The 22,135-nt window shown below is 34.3% G+C and overlaps 1 pseudogene; it reads left to right on the top strand.

The window, feature by feature from the left end:
* Nucleotides 1-1,456: 1,456 nt before the first annotated feature.
* LOC130542722 (40S ribosomal protein S6-like) lies at nucleotides 1,457-21,746 on the top strand (annotated as a pseudogene).
* Nucleotides 21,747-22,135: the final 389 nt, after the last annotated feature.

The following is a 22,135-nucleotide window of genomic DNA, read 5'->3' as shown; positions in this document are numbered from 1 at the left end:
TGACAAAGCCTTTCAAATATGTGAAGGAATAGTATCTAGAGCAAAGTAAAAAAAAAACAAAAACAAAACACTACTTCTATTACAGTAGAAAGGAAAGAAAACTATTGACTGGAAATGCAGGTTCTATTTTCATATCTGTGTAAGGCATTTGATGTTATCTCCTCTGACACTTTTTCCTCAGTGTTAGAAGGAAGTGCTAAGAAGGAAATGCATCATTAAGATTGAGGAATGAGGTGGAAGGATTGAAACCTAGAAGTGTGAGAAAAGTTTTGACATACTGATGGCTAGAACATGAACAAGGACAAACCATAAAAATGAAGGCAAATTAATTAGCAGCACTGAGAACTCAGTTGAAGTCAGAGACTGTGAATTCATAAAGACTTTGATAGACTTTCTTCTATGATTCTTTCCTTAGTTTTCTGCAACCTGGTTATAGGCATGGGTATGGCACCGAGTTGGATTAATCTATTTTCATGCAGCCAGGACTGGAATAAATTCTCCAATGTCACATGGTCTGGTTTAGAAATAGATATAATTGGGGAAAACCTCAAAATTTCAGGTTAAAAGTAAAAAAGAAGAAGGAGAGGGGGAGGGGGAGCTTCAGTTTTCATCCAGACCTCCATGTTGCCATACTTTTTTTCTATTTATTTCTATATTCTATTTCTATATATTTATTTCTATCATCTCAATGTGTAATTGTTTTTATTGATCATAAGGATTAGAAAATAAAATGTAACCCAATTAAATGTGCACAACCTTTGACTATATTTTTATTGATAATACAAATTATTTAAATGTAAAAATAAAATTACTTTCATATATTTTCATGTGATTCTTTTTTCTAAATTATTTTGCTAAAAGGTGAAACATAAGTTTTATTAAGAAATAAAAAAATTAAATCAAGATTAATAGATGAAGCTGAACTATTTAATTTTTGAAAATTGAATTATATTTTATTAAATATTTCCGTTAGAATATAACTGCTCACAATATACAATTTTTTTATTCTAGTTGACAATATAAAGAATCAGTATCATGCTTCATGTATGTTTGACTAGATCTACACATAAGCAAATTTTAGAAAAATATGAATTGCTTAATGTTGCAAAATATTTATCAACTGTTATTGTTAAATGTTGCAGATACTGTTCAATTCGTAAGTAACTCTGGAATCAAGAAAAACAAGCAAAGGGATATTCAACTCTACTGGAAAATAATATTTCACCATGCAAGAGTCTCTTGTTTTCAATCTATCTGAAAGAAGGATTTAACAATGTAGTTGACATATCTTTTATCTCAACTAAGCAATTCTGCGTCTCAGATATTCTCTATACTCAAGAATAGTGTCCTGAAACAGCCTCCAACATCAGCAGCATCGCAACCACATCTAGGCCTTGTCTCCTTTTGTTCTGAAGATGTACAAAAGGAGATGGGAGAAGAGTTTCGCTGGGTCCTGATGGCGAAAGGAGGTGTCATTTCTGTTCTTCTGCGGCTAAACGGTGGATTCAAGATCCAGAGTGGCGGAGACACAGTATGTTCTTTAATAAGCTGGGTGTGTGTGCATCTGTGTGTGTGCACATGCACACGCTTACAAGTCAACGAGAGGAGGCAGGTACTTGAGCACTATCCTTAGACCATGAAAATAACCTTGTTTGTGGGGAATGAGCAGCTTGGGTTTATGATAGACTCGAGTTTGGCAGGCCTGCCGTAGGCCTTGAGGTGCTAGCCCTGCACCCAGCCCTGGTTGCTCTTGCTCACATGCATAAAGTCCATCGCCTTCTGCCCTCAGGGGTGAGAGAGACTGAGAAAAGAGCTGGCAGGCAGCCTTGGGAGCCGCTCCAGTGCCATCATCCTCTGCCTGCAGCCAATGAGAAAACGGATGAGGAAACTGAAAATGATGAAAAAAAAGCAGAGAAAGAAACTGAGCCCTTCATGTTGGGAGAAGGAGAATCCCCAGCAAAAGCCATCTCCTTGTCCAGGGGTTAAAAAGCTGCTTTCCTGGTCACGTTCAGACAAAATTGCTTTTCCAAGCACAGCCAAGATAGGACTTTATCCTATAAGGGGCATAAGGAGAAAAAGATGACGAGAATGCATGTTAAAAGGCAAAGAAGAGGAAGTTGAGAGTGATGGAAAGTGATTGAAAGAACCAAATAGGGAGTGGATGGTAGGGTGAGGGGAGGCGGACAAGAGTCTTCAATAAGGTAGGTTGAGAAGTGCATTTGGGGTTCCTGTGAGAGAGCTAAAGGACTAATGAACATGCAGAGTGAGCAGTCTTGAGTGTGTCTGAAGAGAAGGCCTGTTACAGGCATGTTACTTGTTTGTTTCTGTCAGCGCCTTTCTATCTTCAGTTCTTTTTTGACCCAAGTTATGGATAAGGCTAAGAGGCGGAGAGAGACACTGATCATGAGGCTGAGGATGTAAAGCAGTAACTTGGGAGTGAGTGGATATGAAACTAGACTAGGGGATTGAGGCTGGAGGGGGTTACATCTTGGTCATCGGCCAAGGGTAGCAAACTTGGGAGCTATGCCGAGTTTAACTGACAGGAAGTCTTTGGTAGTCTATTCTCAGTAGAACTTGCATCTCAAAGACCCTCAGACCTCCAAAGGGAGAGGACTCAGGGCAAGAAAATCTATACTGGTGGCTACACATGTTACATTGGAATCATCGATTCGTTTATTAGAAATGCTGTTTGTAGGCTACATTCACAGCTACTGAAGCAGAACCATTAGTGTTGAAACCATGAAATGCAAATTAAAGAAAAATCAAAACGGACTCTACACCCTTGATAGCAAAGTACCTTCTTATACATCAGATTTGAAAAATTCTCCTCTAGATTTTCTATGCTTTAGGCCAAGATGTTCAGACCAGACTTTAGACATAGACAGACTAGAGCAAATTATCAGAGGTCGCTGACTGATTTATGCTTAGTTTCCTCAACACATGCACAATTCAACAACACTCCGATAGAACTAGGATTTATTTTGTTGTGTGTGCTTCTGGTGCTCTGAGGCAAAATGAAGCATTAAAAAGAAACAAAGTTGACATAAAACATTTTTTTCTCGTTAAGGCTATTAGATCATTGCCGCGATTACTGAAGTATAGTAAAGCTGAAGTATGTCATTTTAAACCACATTATTTTAATATACATTTGAAAGCAACCTATTTATAGGCATTAGTTATATAGAATCTTTAAGAAAATTATGTGTCTTTGCAATTAATTTCAGCCTGATTTGCTCTCCCAAATGATGTTTTTAATGAAAATGAACCAGAGGGTTAAGTTGCCTAGAGTTTGCCTTAATCAGTGTCATAGGGTCAGTAGTTATTTGTGTAATTGGTCATCAACAACAAAGTAAAATTCAATGAACACCAAAAGAAAAAAGAAGTAAAACACGCAAACAGGAGAATGATTTATTAAAATTCTAATCATTTATTTCAAATTCAAACACATAATCTATGCTTTTCCCAATTTTGACACAGGTGGGTAACTACAATTTATAGTTATTTTAAGATCATTTTTTCTATGAAATTCTGATATTGTATTATATATTTGTTGATATATCTGGATAATATTAACTCTTGTATTATTCATCATACTGTTGCCATATTAAGAAATGGTAAGTTTATTGACAGGTGAATGGATAAAAAAGAGGTGGTGTATATACATATATATACACATACACACACACACACACACACACACACACACACCCCGAATGAAATATTACTCAGCCATCAAAAAGAATGAAATTCTGTCATTTGCAACAACGTGAATGGAACTAGAAGGTATTATGCTAAGCGAAATAAGTCCGAGAAAGACAAATACCATATGATTTCACTCGTGTGAAATTTAAGAAACAGAACAGATGAACATAGAGGAAGGAAGGAAAAATAAAATTAGATAAAAACAGAAAGGAAGGCAAACCATAAGAGACTCTTAAATATAGGGCATAAACTTTAGGGTTGCTGGAGGGGAGGTCAGGGGAATGGGGTAATTGGGTGATGGGCATTAAAGAGGGCGCTTGATGTAATGAGCAATGGGTGTTATATGCAACTGATGAACCACTAAATTCTACCCCTGAAACAAATAAATATATGTTAACTAAATTGAATTTAAATTTAAAAAATTTTTAAATAAAAATAAAATAAAATTGTATGATAAACAAAAAGAAACAGTAAGGTTAAATTGACAACTCAAGACCAAGATAAAAATATGAGTAAAACTCACCTTTTCTGATCCTGTTCTATGATCCTATATCATACCTCACTCTCCAGATTCTCTGTGGATCAACAGACATTGTATCCAATCGTTTGAAATCATTCCATTTTGCAGTGAAGGGATGCAGAAGTACCCACATTTTCATCACTAATCTGAACAACACAAACGCTGAGGGATAAACAATCAAGTAATGTCTTAAAACATACTGATTTTTAAAAACTTGATATTATGCCATGAAATGAATATTAAGAAATATATGTTTTAGAAATAATTTTATGTTTGTATTTTAGACTGTCTCTGTAATTCGGTAGTGAAATCCAGAAAAACTGTGAGTGGACACATTATTTCAAATGAACATAGCCTTCTACGTGAGTGTTCTAACTTTACCTAATATGTGACAGAAAAATCAGATGTAATCAATCACCATGTGATTACATGTTTTAAATTATACCAAGTTTTATTTTTTTTAAATATTATCCTCCTTTTATTTTTATTTATTTTTTATTTTTTTTTTAAGATTTTAATTATTCATTCGACAGAGAGAGATACAGCCAGAGAGAAAGGGAACACAAGCAGAGTGAGTGGGAGAGGAAGAAGCAGGCTCCCAGCGGAAGAGCCCGATGTGGGGCTCGATCCCAGAACACCGGGATCACGCCCTGAGCCAAAGGCAGACGCTTAACAACTGAGCCACCCAGGCACCCCAAAATTATACTAAGTTTTAAAAAGGAAGTTAGGAAGTTATTATAAATGACATCTAAGTTAAAGTTTTAAAAATTATTATTTGTAGAACAAATGTATATCTCAGTAGGATAATACGATCCTGTAAAAAAAAAAAAAAACTAATTGGTGTCATAGTTTTGCTTTTTATTTCCGTGGTTGGTTATATTTTTCAGACTCTTTCAGAGGAATTGAGTTTCTTAGTCCAAGATAGATGGATGGACAAAATTGATATTCAACAAATGCTGTGGATGGTGGGTGTTACATTCTGGAAGTATTTCTGTGGATATTGTTAATAGTCACTACTGTAAACGCCCTGAGTGTCTCTCCCCTGTCCAGTTTTTCCAAGAACCCCTGGACCTCCCCATGTTCCATCAGATGGAGGAGTTATACAGGGCTCTGACACTGTGGACTTGTAAGATTATATACCATATTGTGTTCCTCATCCCTCTGGTCCATCTCCCTACCCTATCATTATAAACATCCCCCACTGTGAGATTGGGGCCTGAATGGTAACTGATATGTGTGTTGAAAACGGGGTAAAATGAATCCCTGGTTGGGAAACAAAAGTTTAGCTTCTCTGAGACTAAGATGAAAAGTTTTGAATTTGGGAAATTTGAGCCTTATTCTCATGGTACAACTGTGTGTTTTGTTTAAGAAGACTAGATATATGGCAAAATACTTCCCAGTCCAAGCTTAGAATGAAAGAGTGGAGCTACTCTTCTTCAAAAGGGCACATGAAATCTTAGACAAGGAATCTCAATAGTTAACAAAAAAAAACCAAATACCAAAATGAATTCCCTAATTTTTTCTAGTTTTTGCTAGTCTTCAGAGTCCAAATATTAGCTAATATTGAATATACTTCCACTGTGTGAATGAGAAATCAGGGTAGATTTTATTTGATTTGGGAAATATTATCCATTTTTTACATCAAGTGCTATTGGACAAATTTATACTTACTGGATTGTTTGTTGTTGTTTTTTTAAGATTTTATTTATTTATTTGTCACAGAGAGAGAGAGAGAGAGCACAAGCAGGGGGAGCAACACGCAGAGGGAGAAGCAAGCTCCCCACTGAGCAAGGAGCCTGACACTGGGATCATGACCTGAGGAACCCAGGCATCCCTATTTTGTTCTTTTTCATGGTAAAATTTTGTTGTTCATTTAATTTATTTTTGTTTTCTTTTTAAAATTTTTATTTAAATTCTAGTTAGTTAACGCATAGTGTAATATTGGTTTCAGGAGTAGAACTTAGTGATTCATCACTTACATTTAACACCCAGTGCTCAACACAGCAAGTGCCCTACTTCATACCGATCCCCCATTTAGCCCATCCCCCACCCACCTCCCCTCCATCAACTCTCAGTTTGTTCTCTATAGTTAATAGTCTCTTATGGTTTGCTTCCCTCTCTCTTTTCTCCCCCTTCCCCTATGTTCATCTGTTTTGTTCCTTAAATTCCATTTATGAATGAAATCATATGGTATTTGTCTTTCTCTGATTGACTTATTTCACTTAGTATAATACGCTCCAGCTCCATTAATGTCGTTGCAAACGGCAAGATTTCATTCTTTTGATGGCTATGTAATATTCCATTGTAATTATATATATATATACCACTTCTTTATCCATTTATCAGTTGATGGACATTTGGGCTCTTTCCATAATTTGGCTATTGTTGATAATGCTGCTATAAACATCAGGGTGAATGTGCCCCTTTGAATCAGGATTTTGTATCCTTTGGGTAAATACCTAGTAGTGCAATTGCTGAGTCATAGGGTAGTTATATCTTTAACTTTTTGAGGAAACTCCATACTGTTTTCTACAGTGGCTGTACCAGTTTGCATTCCCACCCACAGTGTAAGAGGGCTCCCCTTTCTCAGCATCCTTGCCAACATCTGTTGTCTCCTGTGTTGTTAATTTTAGCCATTCTGACTGGTGTGAGGTGATACCTCATTGTGGTTTTGATGGACTGATTTGTTTTGATTTAAAAAGCAGCAAATGTTTTTTACTAAAAATTTGGAAAACCCCAAAATTAAGACCAGAATGACAAGAAAAAAATAGACTGGTGTGTTACTTTCTTGCAAGTAGCCAAGTGTTATTATTAACACCTAATCATAATTCCCAGTTGTGCCTCAGTAAGACATATGATTAGTTATTCAGAATACTCCCACGTTGCCGTTTAATTTTTCTAAGTCTTTGTTTTGATTCTTGGTATGATCTTCACATGTTTCTTTTCTTTGATATTTTGGTTCTGAGTAGAACGAGGATACTGACATGAGTAATCGGTTGGCTTTTCAATATGAAAAGTATTATTAACTATAATCACTATGCTGTGCATTATAGTGACATGACTTATTTATTTTATAATGGGAAGTTTATACCTTTTGACCCCTTTCGTCCATTCCACCCAATCCCCACTCTGCCTCTGGCAACCACCAATCTTCCATGTCTATCTATAAGTTTGTTTGTTTTGTTTTTCAGTTTCTGTATGTGGGTGGGATCATATGGTATTTGTCTTTTTTTGCCTGACTTTTCCACTGAGCATAATGGTCTCAAGGTCCATCCATGTTGTCACAGGTGGCAAGACTTTATTCTTCTCTATGGCTGAATAATATTCCATTATACACACACACATATTTGTTTCCATCCATCTATCACTGGGCACTGGTTATTTCTGTATCTTGGCAATTATAAATAATGCTGCAGTGAACATGGGACGTTATTATCAAAATAGTATTTTGTTTTCTTTGGATAAATACCCAGAAGTGCAATTGTTGGATTACATGGTAATGCTATTTTTAATTTTTTGAGGAAACTTTATACTGTTTTCCATAGTGGTTATACCAATTTACATTCCCACCAGCAATGCATAAGGGTTCATTTTCTCCACATCTATACTTGTTATTTCTTGTCTTTTTAATAATACCATTCCAACATGTGCTGTCTCGTTGTGGTTTTGTTTTGCATTTCCCTGGCAAGTAGTGAAATTCAGCATCTTTTCTTTTATCTGTTGACCATTTGTATGTCTTCTTTGGGAAAATGTCTATTCAGAACTTCTGGCTGTTTTTAATCAGATTGTTTTGAGTTCTTTATATATTTTTGATATATATTAACCCCTTATCAGATATATGATTTACAAATATTTTCTTCCATTCAGTAGATTGCCTTCTTACTTTTGTTAATGGTTTAAACATTTTAGCTTGATGTAGTCCCACTTGTTTAATTTTGCTTTTGCTGCCTTTACTTTTGGTGTCAGATTCAAAAAATTGTCACCAAGACCAACATCAAAGAGATTACCACCTAAGGTTTCTTGGGTTTTTTCCCTAGGAGTTTTATGGCTTCAGGTCTTACATTCAAGTCTTTAATCCATTTTGAGTTCATTTTTGTGTATAGTGTAAGCCAGCGATCAGTTTCCTTATTTTGCATGTAGCTGTCCAGTTTCCCCAACATATTTTATTGAAAAAAGTGTCCTTTCACTATTCTTGGCCCCTTTGTGACAAATAATTTGACCATATATGCATGGGTTTATTTCTGGGCTGTCCTGTTCTGTTGATCTATGTTTCTGTTATAATGCCAATACCATACTGTTTTTGAGCAATATCCTCTTGTGCTTAAATATTTTATTCAGAAGTTTGCATTTTACAGAATTTAGTATCCAGACTGAAATACTGTTGTCTCTCTTCCTTCTCTTATCCACACTGGAAGTTATTGAATGTATACCTAGCTCAAGATCCTTGATACACCATGTTTGATTGCTTTCTGGAAGATTTAATGTTTTAGAATCCCAGAATCTTCATGTAAGAATGTGTGTTTCATCATGCCTTCATTCATTTAATAAATATTTACTAGGTAGCTTTTATTGTACATAATACTATCTTTTTCAATTCTGTGAATTTAAATAATGATAGATCTTTAGAATTCAAAAATGTCCAATTTAAAATTTATGCTGTCATTGTACAAGATGTACACTTATATAGTAATTTGATTTATTATAAAAATTAGTCTATGACATTATGTTTATATTATCAGTAACTAGATACACTAGGTAAATTGGAACAATTGCTTCCTAAAACTCAGGAGACCCATCTCTAGACTTCTCACTCAGTAGCTATGACCCTAATTTCTTACTTACCATACAGATATTATAGTTGCTTAATCCTTGGGGATACATTTTTTTTCTCATTTAAAATATGAAAGTTTAGATTCAGTAATCTCTAAATTATCTGAACTTTATGACAATTTTTATCTGCATGAACCACTTGGAGTCAGAGCCAGCAGAGCCACTGAAGGAGGAGGAAGAAGGGAGAAAGCAGGAAATCACTGTGAATATCTTTTTAGTGTGTTTGATCATATAGAGAGTACATTTTGTAGTTTCAAGATGGAAACAAATCAATGTCTGCCAACTCTGTGGTTGTTTGCAGACGCAAAAATCACAGAGTATAGATCAAATATGATTCTCCTCCTGCCCTCGGAAGTAGGAAAGAAGAAAAAAGAGAAAAACAGGGATTCTGGGGGCAGAGAGAGTAAAGGCTATGTTACCATTTCAAGCAGGATTATTTCTTCAGTGATTCAGAGAAACTGACAAGTAGAGTCTAGAAAATGGGCCTTCTGACTTTTCGTTAGGTATTGGTCCACTTCTACAGTGTACCACTGTTATTCGTTAATACAAAGATAATTTTACAGGCTAAATTTAAAAATAATTACTCAAGCTTTCTTCCTTTTATGTTAGGCTGAGGTCTTGAAGACAATAATTAGCTGCAAGTATCTACAGTCTTGTTATTCCCCATGAGGCTGACAAGTCATCTGAGTACTTGGGCTGGGTTGATGTTTTCAAGCATTAAAAAGATGGGGCAGAAAAAGTAAAATGACCTGGACAGTGTTACAGAAATAATGTCAGAGCTTTATTCAAACCTAGGGCTTCTTAAACAAAGAACCTATATTCTCAACACCGTATTAAATTGGGTTCCGCAATAGGTATCCGTCATGAGAGCAGTTACTTTTATCATTATTTTCATGGTCATGATTAGTATCAGATGTGCCAGAAATGCCTAAGGTTGCACCTGAACCTCCTCTGTAGTCTCTAACTCCTAGACCCCCTTCCCTACCTATCTCCATGCATGTATCTCCTACTTTATACTAGGATTTTCATTGACTGATCTGCAGAAAAAGCATTCTTTTTGTCCTTTGACTTATTCCGTGGAATTTCTAGTTTTATTTCCTTTTTATTCTGAACATGGCAAATGTATTGCCTGCTGAACCAGGGGCTTCTCACCCTTCAAAACTAGTGACCCAGAAAATAATCACTTATGTAAGGGGTAGTCATATGCTTATTTCCTTGCTTTTTTTTGAGAAATGAAATTTTATGTGTTTTCAGTCTTGTTAGTTTTTCTGTTTAACTGAATTCTATACCACTTATTGAGCAACAATTTGGTTTTTCTTTTAGATACAGCACATGCTTTACATCATTAAAACATGATAATTTGTTAACTTCTAATACTATTTTCTGGCTCACATATATGTTATTCTTCATAATTTAATTAATTGACAGAGGAAATCACTTGTACCGCGGACTCAAATTATTTGTTTGAATTTTTCCTCCAGCTACATATCAGGAAACATACATTCGCTGCTAACCATGTTTAAGGCCCTCATTATGTCATCTATAAAATGATAATAGTGATACCTTTCTTAGAGTGGCATAAAAATAAATATGATAATGTCAAAAATTATTTTTTGTTATTTCTGCCGTACAATTTTTAGTAAATATTAGCTTAATGTTAGTAAATGATTACCAAAATAAAACCATTTCAAAATTAATTAACTGAATGTTTATTTATGCTGTCAGATGTGAGGGCAATTTCATAAAGTATTATTTGGTCCTGGGAAAATAAAGGATCTCCTTTAGCTTGTATATATGACGTGATGGCAGTGAGATATCTTTATAAGTGACTTTTTACCAGCAGCAGTTTTGGTGAAGCTTTTCTTGACTCTAATTTGCTCTGAAAGATTCATGCGGTTTTTTAAAGTTCCTGTGAGCAACTTTGCAACTGAAATTGAAAACTCGACTGACCATATGTCATTTCAGATTTAGTTCCAGAGGACAATAAGATAATCAGGATGAATAAGGGGTTGGCTACCAAAATGACAATAAACAAATGTGAAAATGTAACAAAAGTAAGGAGCTGCATTACAGTGCATGATTAGCTTTGCAGCAAAATTTATGAGCACTAATTCCATTAGTTCACTTAGTTAACTTGAAGATATTTTTAGTGATAAAAATTTCGCTTCCCAACTGACCTAAACATTTGTTGCAAAAAAGAGAGCTCTGGCTCAAGGCAAAATTGTACCTCTAACCTTACCAGCGTTTTTTATGTAGGATGCCATTGGCCTCAAACTATATGTTGAAAAAACACTGATGCAATTTTTACTGCATCTAGCACATTCTGTCCTATATTATCATAGTTATTTTTGTGTGCACATTACTTCTTCAACTACCTAATATAGCATTTATTAATTTTATGTTCTAAATATCTTATATTCTCCTGATGTGCATAAAAACGTGTAAATAGGAGAGCAAAATAATGAATAAGCCATACTTTTGGAGGAAAAAGAATAAGACTCAAAATAAATGTCGTCATTTTTTGATAGAACACCTATTGGTTCAAATTCATATCTAAAACGTTGGACTATTTAATCCATTTATATTTGTGTTTACATTGGTCGTCTTATAATAGAGTTTTCATTTGACATATGTGTCCCAAGATTATTTTTTTCCTTTCTTTGGAATCAATTGATTAATTTTTATTTATGTTTCCCTCTATGTTTTCCAGTTTGTTTTAGTGGTTAACTTAGAGATTATATATGCATACTTGCATTATGACAGTAATACTAATTTTGAGAGTAATGAAAATGTCATGGAAGAATTTATTTTGCCTCTCTTCAACAATGCTAGAAATTTAAAACATTTTCCCTCTATGGGCTCTACTCAATCTTTTTGTTTCATTCCTATAATGCATTTTAATTTCCATATAGTTGAGACCACACAGAACATCACTATTTACATTTTAAAAAGTCAGTATTTATTTAGATTTATTTGCCTTATAATGCCTGTCAGTCTGTCTTGCACTTCCGTGTTTTTAATCTGCTAAAGAATGTGCTTGATATTTTCTTTCAATACTTTATTTTTTTAAAAATTTTTTTAAGAGTTTATTCATTTATTTGACAGAGAAAGCTAGAGCGTACAAGCAAGGGGAGCGGCAGCCAGAGGGAGAGGAAGCCTGGTGGGGGCTCGATCCCAGGATCCTGGAAATCATGACCTGCGCCGAAGGCAACCGCTTAACCATCTGAGCCACCCAGGCACCACTTTAAAGATATCAATCCATTGTCTTCTGGCTTCCATAGTGTTTCTACAACAAAGGTTTTTTTTCTGTTTTCAAGATTTTCTGTTTGTCTTTGGTTTTTGGCAATTATTCCAAAGTGACCAATGCTCGATGTTACAAAATCAATACATGGATATAAGATAGATTCAGAGTGAAAGTTGAAAAAAACAGAGTACAAGTTGAGTCAATGGATTTGAGTGTAACAGAATACAAAGAATTTGTTGATATTCTTTCATATTCCATATGATGACTATCTTTATAAAACTACTGCTTGTCAGGTTTTTTTGTATGTATCAAAGAAAAATATTCCCAGTTACCTAACAAAGTATTATCCTCTCCAGTTCTCCTCCATTTTCTTACTACATAATCTTTGGAGCCCAAATTTTCTTTGTATACTTCTAACAAAACAATATAACAGATTGATATGGGAAGCATATGTGATAATCTAGCTATCTTCTAGTAAACCAGATATGAAAAGTATTTACAAAAACGTGAAGCAATTACTTATAGCATTAATTATATTTTGTTTTAGAAAAGATAGTTAGGTTTTGTATATATGTTATGTTACATTAACAAAATGGATATATTCATGGTATTTTAAAAATGAATTAAATGCGTATTTTGAAAATTTCTGTCTTATTTTCTAAATCATTAAGCATTCACAAAGAAAGCATTTTAAGAATGTAAAATATAAAATATTCCTATAAGAAATATTCTTTTAGATGTGCCTACATGTGATCTACTTTGTATTTATCTCAGTTAAGATCCAGAACTTCTTGAATGTTGGGATTCACAGAGCTCTTGCTATTGCTCATTTATCTTGGAAACGCCTCAGGCATTAACTATTCTGATATTATTCTACAGAGTTCCCTTTCATCTTTTTCTCTGATTCCTGTTAAACATATGTTAGACCTTTAACTCTGTTCTGCATGTCTCCTGTTTCCTTTTCTACATATTCTACTCTTTCCCGTCTCTCTTTCAGTTTGTATTTTTTCTATTGACTTGACTTCCATTTCAGTAATCCTATTATTGGTGGTCTATTCTATTTTCATATCCATCTATTGAGTTCTTAATCTTATGTATTACATTGTTCACTTTTATAATTTCCATTTTAATTTCTTTATATGCAGATATTCCTCATTTTAGACTAAAACTCTTGCATATTAGAACTGTATCTTCGCTTTGCTAGTCAGTGGAACCCTGCAGAGTAAGAACACGGTATCAACATGCACCTGTTTCAGTTAGTTCTGTGTCATGCAAAGTGAGGGCTTTACGTATTCCAGTTATATATAATACTTCTTTATACTTCTTTATTTTCTTAAACATATTAATTATGTTTATTTCGAATTCCTTTGTTAACTCTATTAGTTACAACAGTAATACTCAGAATGCTAGTATGTGATTAGATAAAGAGTTGCTCCGAATGTAAATTTCCTACATCACTGCTTAATTCAGTTGATTTTGTAAACATCAAACCTAGATTATGTGTATTTATATTATGCTAGATGTTTAAAGAAGGAAAAATGCAGAATTATTAGCTATAACTTCTTCTGGGATAATTTTTAAGAATAGAATAATTTTAAAAATGTTAAATATGGAAGGGCTGAAGAGAATCTTCATGTTTAATTCAATATACTCTTAAAAAAATATTTGAGGGGCGCCTGGGTGGCACAGCGGTTAGGCGTCTGCCTTCGGCTCAGGGCGTGATCCTGGCGTTATGGGATCGAGCCCCACGTCAGGCTCCTCTGCTGGGAGCCTGCTTCCTCCTCTCCCACTCCCCCTGCTTGTGTTCCCTCTCTCACTGGCTGTCTCTCTCCCTGTCCAATAAATAAATAAATAAATAATCTTTAAAAAAAAAGAAAAAAAATTTGAAATGGGAAGATGTATTAAAATTTTTTAAAAATAAATATAATACAAAGTTTGAGAAATGAATAAATATATTATGAGGGTAAAGGAAAAATATGGATTCTAACAGGTTTATTTCAAACATCTTATGTATTAGACATTAGAGTGAGCCTTGAAGACAATACTTTTGGATTCCTTATCATTCCTCCTTCATTTTTCGTGTCCTACTTTTTCTATTTTCCATCTTGGACCACTTCATATGATTCCCCAAAGCCTTGTTCTGAGTGAAGGTGGAAAGAAAATAGGAACACTCAGACAAACAATGTGGGAACCACTGACAGATCATTCTCGAATAAGCCAGTGTTACTTCTTCTAGTCAACTAATTCATTCTAATCTCTTAGAGGATACAGAATTCAGCTGTAAATCCATCTATTTTTTCCTGAAAATGCTGTCTTTTAATGCTGTCTTTTCTGAAAATGGCCTTATTTGGCATCCTGATCTTGGCAAATTTATACCCTAAGATTGGTTTGTCGATCTGACTACTTGAAATACAGCATGCTAAAAGCATATAAGCATAGGCTGACACTCAGGTACATAATTCTCCAACTATTATTTTTATCATAGAAGCAAAATAGAGTTAGAATAATATACAATATTGAACAGAAGGAGAGCCAATTTTGTATTACTTCATTCTCTTCCCTGACATTTTTAATTTGAGTCAATTATAACTTCATAGGAAGTTTCCAGGAACTGTATTCCCTGGCTTAAAATCAGTACTCCAAAGAAACTCTTTCTTTTTAAAAAATTCTTACCATTAAAGAGCAATTTTGTATGATTGGTATCAACATGTTTTTTTCCACATCTACAAAGCAACTACTGTCAACCTTTCAACATTTACTGAAAATAACCCTTCATCAGAGCTCCCAGATTCATACACAATACTATTTCACCATTAAGTTTGAAGACTTGATTCCTGTGCCCATGCAACTCTGAAATTTCCTACTATTTTCCAACCTTTTAGTGATTTAGAAGAAAGTGAAGAAAGGAGAGTAGCAACTAAAAAGTCACACTCAGAATGAACACTTTTCTTTCTTTTTATTTTAAGAGGTGAGGAGAATGCCACATTTAAAAAAAAAAAGTGAGAAGCATCTCTCCTTTGCTTCATATAGATAGCAGAGAACCCATAGATTCTCCAACAAAAGCATTTTATAAGATTTCCAGGAAAAAAAAATATTGCTGGAATGATTTTAAAATGATCTTAAGAAAATGAAACTGTGCAAGTATGCGTAGATTTTCCTTCCCAGCTCTGTCTAGAATATTGCTCTTTGGGATATATAAGAATGTATTTGAAGATGACCTCATCTTTACTTTATGGTATATACTTTGCAATTGCCCAACAAAATTTGAACTCAGGCTTGATGAACCCTATTAAAATATGGCAGTAGGGTTGCAAACATGTTAAATTGTGTAGAAAATAATTGAGAAAATCACGTTTAAAAAATAATATTGAGAATAGGAGAGAAAAGTATATATAACACACAAGTCTCAAAATTTAAGTATTTAAAATTAAAAAGTCTTCATATATAAAAGTTCTACACAAGAAAAAGTTTATCCAAGTCTTTCATCATTATTCACTAGACTCTCTTAATAAAGTAAACTAAGATACTCTAAACTTATTTTCTAGAAATGGGGATTAATGTAGTACATTTATTCTAGGGATTTTTTAAATTAAATAGCTCTACTTAGTGGTAAAATCATATGAGAAATCAGAGATTTGAATTTGAGATGTTAAAGTCATATACTTCTTTGTTTCTTTAGAAATTAATTTCTTAGATTGCAAAGATAAGAGTTTAGAATTATCAGGTAGTATCCCTGTTATATTATCTGTTTTAAGAGGTAAGATACCCATGATAACTTCATAGTAGGCCCACCTTTTGCCCCGATCCATCTACTGCCTCTATTCTAAATCTAAAGAGAATGATTTCTTTTTTGTGGTCTAATGAGATCCTTATTTTGTCCTATTTCTATTGTTCCGATGCAGTTAACTGGCATTATGGTATACAAAGAGTGTACTGATTTGAAAAATACTTTTTTAAAAGATATATAACACAAGGGACATTATGCAAACATTCGTAAGTTAACTGTAAAGTATATTGTTAGAACCTACAATCCTTCCTTAAGTCAAGCCTGCCTCCTTCCTGAGAAGTGAGGTTTCTTTAACCAAGTTCTATTTTTTATTGGTCTTTCTTCTTCTGGATGATGCACAGCATTTATTTGATTCCCTTGGAAGAATCCATTATGTTTGCAATTAAGCACAACATCAAGTAAACATTTACCACATCAAGTATCTAACTTTCTCTAAAATTACGTGGTTTTCTCATAAAAATGTTCATAAAATTTCCTCAGGACTCCCCAGACATTTTATCTTATCATTACTCAACTTAATTTTTATTTTAAAATTGGTTTAAATATCTTCTCCCTCCTCAAGTGTCTGTTCCTTAGATTCATCATATAGGATTGTATACAAGATCTCTAAATATATAAAAGAGTAACTTTTTGGCAAGACAGAACATGGAAAATATAATTTCCATTTTGTTCCATTCCAAGATGTGGTTTCATCATATGCTATTACATTAAAAAATACACAGTATAATAATTTAATTCTTAAAATGTGTGTATTTCAGATTGGTAAACTGATTCACACCCTTTTTCACATTCAGAAATGGTTTATAGGAAAGACACTTACTTTGTGCATGCTGTATATTTCATGACCAAAACTTTATCATATACATTTAAGACACACACCCAGAGCTTTATACTCCAACAAATTTGCACCAAAAAATAGAAACACTTGATGCTAATTAACTATGTAAAGAGGATTAAAGTGCTAAGAAATAACCTTTGCCTTAATCAGTGGTAAATTTATTTAAAATGTTAAGAAAATGGAAGGAGGACGATAAAATCATTTTTGCTAAAAGGGGTATTAAGAAAAAGGTTTTGATTCTCTAAATTCTATGGGAAATACGCTTACTGGTGGTCATTTAATTATTGGAGAGGAAGCTGTGAAAATGGCCCCCAGCGGGAGTGCAGATTTATCATTATCATTATGCATATAGAATAGAAAATTTAGCCTAGGCTTTTAAGATATATTCCTGCATTGAGGGAAAAAAAAAATTCCTAGTAAGCTGTGTGAGCCTGGTTTAGATGGCTCTGGCATGTGGTCAAAAGCGAGTAGAAACATTACTCATTGCAAGCACTGGGAACATTTTGTCCAGGGGAGAAGGAGGCAAACAGCTGAAGATATTGCCCCGTCAAAGGAAATTTCTTGAGTATTTTATGAGTGATAAAAATCACATTGGATAATTCCCCATACTTATTTTTGAGAAATCCAAAAGATTCATCGGTAAACACTCTTCCACAGAAACCTTACATTGCCACAGGGCATGTCACACTGACATATTGTTTCCGTGGAAGCCAGCAGCATAGACGGAGCCGCTACAGAAGCAGCAAGTATTCTAATGTAACCGTAGTCCATCTGGACTTACGAGATAGTTTTAAGTTTCATTCAGCTTCTATTAGTGTTATGACAACCATCCCAGTCTGTTTTCAGAAGCTTGTCTGTCCAGTTGCCCATGAATTTTATCAGGGGAAAAGTGCTGACAGTGTTCAAAATTACCAAAGGATATTATTAGGGAGAAGATTGTGGATACCAAAAGTGAAAATTTTCTACCATGCCTGTCGAGCTAAACTTCATTATCTTCTTCCAGTGAAATGCAGTGTGCTCCACAATACATCGTACCTCATTTACACATATTTATGTATTTTTCAAAATTATTCTTACTGTTCTTAGGATAGTCACACCCCCCAAACCCCCCACAATTATTAAGTTCGCCATACTTTCCCCATAATCTATGATTTTGACCATGAGTTTGATCAACACCAAAATCCTTACACCTGACAATATCTCATGATCTAAGCATCACAAAAATATTTCTGCACCATCAAAAAGAAATAGTGGTTTTGTCTTAATGGCTAAGCAATAGTTTAGAATTTATTCTTTAATATAGGTTCAATAACTGAGTTTGATTTTTAAAAAATTATTGAATATTATTGGCCCACTTTCTTCACATTTAAAATCAGAGAAAATTTTATTATGGTTAAATGACTTTAACTGGTGTTGAACTGGGTTAAAAGTAAAGAAAAATATTCTGGGAAGATGGTACATAACTTGTTCTCAAAGAGAAAATTTTCACGGCCATGGAAAGTAATAGCATCATTCTCCGACAGTATTGCCCTACTTAATTTTTTTAACAATAATAACAAAACTGGTGCTCTGAGTTTGACATATTTTGAAATAATTTAACAAAATTTTCTAAGGTTTAATACTTAGTCCTTAGACTGTAAAGATGTAATAAATGCAAATTTAAAATTTTTACAGTTTGAAAATCATGCAGAAGTATCAAGCCATTTCTTGAATAGGAAAAAAATCATTTCAGTATGAAAAAGGCAATAGTATGATTTAGGGCTAAACTTGGATTATCAGGATAGGAAACATAATGACATCAGTAATATTACTGCCTAAATTGTAAAACAAGAGGAAACACTGCAATGTTATAACATTCTAGCGGCGTTATATAAAATGCTGGTACTCGTTTGTGATATTTTAGTAGATATTCTAATATTCTGTTATTGAATTGCCTTAATAGCATCACAGTCTGTGTCCTATTACTGACTTCCACGAACAGCATGAGACCATTGGGTTTTGGTAATGCAGTTGTAGAACAAAGTGGTTTATCATATAAATTGGTATCCGTAGGAGTAAATAATTCTGATGAGATTTACCTCATTTATTTTAAGAAATAGAAAAGTATCAGTAGATTTCACAAAGCATAATTAAAATCCTAATTGAAAATGCCACGTGCTACATGTGTACTGTCTGTCATCTCACTTTTTTAAAGTTCTGCCAGTAGTTTAAATACATCTTGCAAGGACACTATACTAGCGAGACATTTCCTTTGTGATCTTTACACCTAGCAGTGTAGATCAGATGTGTGATAATTCGCCTCCTTGTATTATAAAAATAATTGTAAGTGAATATAGAATTAGTTTGTTGTGAAAATTGATAACGGCATTAGCAAAAAAAGTTGACAGAGAGATTAGAGTACATAATTAAGCTCTTCTACGTGGTTTTATAGGTAGAATTACTCTACCTATTAACTCTTTCTTTCTGGCACTATTCACCTTGTTAATCTTAACAATATACCCACTCGTTTCTGATTGAATTAATGCAACTTCACATGAACAAGAGATTCGCTGAAACAGTCAAACAATCATGTTTATTATCATATTTGTTTCTATACATCTCTGTCAGAAAAAAATAAAGAAAATAAATCTAAGCTGTAATGTTTTTAGTCAGAGAAACTGAAACCAGTTAAAATTGGTAAAGTATATAAAATTACTCGTACTTAATAAGAAACCGTACTACTGCTAGTCCCTTTTTATGACTGTGTTCAATAATGTGACTTTAGATTCTACATGTTATAATAACAGAGCATTGCAATTTTATGTCAGAATTATAAATCAAGGGGAAATGTTTTGCCTGTACCACACAAAGAAAAACAGATTTGTTTGGCTTGTAAAAGATCCTCCTCAGTTTGCTACCCACTAAATATGTGATACTTTATTAGAAATGCCATCAAAAGAGAGGGAGCAGAAAGTTATCAGTCCAATAACTAAGAGATATTTTGTCGTTATTTACAACTGTTATATTAATCAGAACATTATACGTTACAAAATGTGTATTCATTTTTCAGGTTTACAATAAAGAATAGGAAACAAACTGCACAGAATATAAAGTATGGAAGTGCTCACAAGGATCAGCTGTGGCCTTATCATGTTTTCCACACCATAGGTTTGTTTATTTGTTTTGTTTTGTTTTCACAACAAGCTATGAAATGGTCATACATTTGTATTCCCTAGGCTGATGCTAACACACACCTTTTTCCCCCTAAAAATTTCCTCACAGAAAATAATATGTTTTTTATTAGACCAGTTGTGGTCTAATATACAAATATATATATTTGCAATTTATAAATGAACCTTTGATATGTATCAAGTATGAACCTAACATAAACCATATTACCAGTTGTTAACATTCTGATACATTACTAAAAATACAGTAAATACAACAGTAAATCTTAATATGTTATCTTCAAAATGTTTCATTTTTGCACTTGAATTCGTTCTCAGAGGGCTTATTTGAAAGCAAGTGTTAAAGCCCACTGGGAGGATGGCCGTTATCTTCAGCTGCTCCCATTCCTTCCCGCACCCACTGAAAGCTGGGATGGAGGAAGTGAGCTGAATCTGATACAGCCCAGCTGAGGCCGAACCTTCCTTTGCCAAGTCTATTGGAGAACAACAGCAGAGAATTTCTTTTCTTTAAACGTAGGGACTTAAGACAACTTTGAAAGGCTAATAAATGATTAGGTAAAATGGGTTATTTTGGGTAAACATGAAAGAAAATGTACCCAAACGACTCATCATAGTTGATATTTGAATAAATAACATATTCAAGACATTTTTATTAAAATCTTGTCACGTATCTCGTTTTAAGATCGGATGAAAGATACCTCCAAGCCTCTTGAAGGATTAATTTTTACTTTTTTAGTGAATAATCTTACATTTCTACGTTTACATAATTTTCAAAATAAAACACATTAAATATACGGCGCACCTTTTTTTTACTTTATGAGTCAGAATATTTCTTTAAGATGTGGTGATCAGTCTCATTCAAACTAAGAGAATCGGAGCTCTTTTTTGTAGTGCCTCGGAGGTGATCGGGTGCTTCAAGGGTGAAGCTGAGCGTCTTTTCCCAGTTACTGGCTGCCGGAAACTCACTGAAGTGTATGATGAAGGCAAACTTTGCACCTTTTATGAGAAGTGCGTGGCCAGAGAAGTTACTGCTGATGTTCCAGGTGAAGATGGGTGGGTTATTTGGTTAGAATCAGTGGCAGGAATGACAGACAAGGCTTCCCTATGAAGTAGGGTGTCCCGATCCATGGCTGTCCGCCGGCTCCTGGGCAAGGGTCATTCCTGTTAACAGATCAAGGGCTGGAGAAGAAAACACAAATGTGTTTGGGTTTGCATTGTGGATGCCAATCTGAGCGTTCTGAACTTGGTCAGTGTAAAAAAAGGAGAGAATTATGTTTCTAAACCTAGTGATACTCCTGTGATTCCTCTCCTGGGGCCCAAAAGAGCTAGCAAAGTTCAAAAGCTTTTCAATCTCTCTGAAGAAGATTATAATCATCACTGTGTTGTAAGAAAGCCCATAAACAAAGGTAAGAAACCTAGGACCAAAGTGCCCAAGATTCAAATCCTTGTTACTCCACGTGTCTTGCAACAAGTGTGGGCATGTTACTCTGAAGAAACAGCGTAGTAAGAAACATAAGCAAGAGGCAGCAGAATATGCTAAACTTTTGGCCAAGAGAATGAAGAAGGCCAAAGAAAAATGCCAGGAACAGATTGCCAAGAGACAGAGGTTGCCGTCTCCGGGAGTTTCTACCTTTAAGTCTGAATCCACTCAAAAATGAGACTTTCTAAGAATAACAAATAAGATAAGGTATCAAAAAATAAAATAAGGTAAAATGAGACAAATGGAAATTAATGTTCCTTATCGCAAAGATGTCCCCAGAACCTGTGAATATATTTAGTTTTATGACAAAGGGGAACGATGATTGAAGACAGAATTAAAGTTGCTACTCAGCTGACCTTAAGAAGGGCAGATTACCCAAGACAATCCAGATGAACCTCATTTAAGTGCAAGCGTACCTATAAGTAGGAGAGGGAGGCAAAAGCGTGAGTTGAAAGAAGATGTGACTAAGGAAGGAAAGCGTAGTGAGGTGTAGCGTTGCTATTACTAGGGATGGGGGAAGGCTGCTGTGAATGTGGGTATCATCTAGAAACTAGAAAGGGCAAGGAA

Source organism: Ursus arctos, unplaced genomic scaffold, assembly GCF_023065955.2.
Source record: "Ursus arctos isolate Adak ecotype North America unplaced genomic scaffold, UrsArc2.0 scaffold_5, whole genome shotgun sequence".
Taxonomy (NCBI): Eukaryota; Metazoa; Chordata; class Mammalia; order Carnivora; family Ursidae; genus Ursus; species Ursus arctos.
This window is presented reverse-complemented; position numbering and strand designations above follow the sequence as displayed.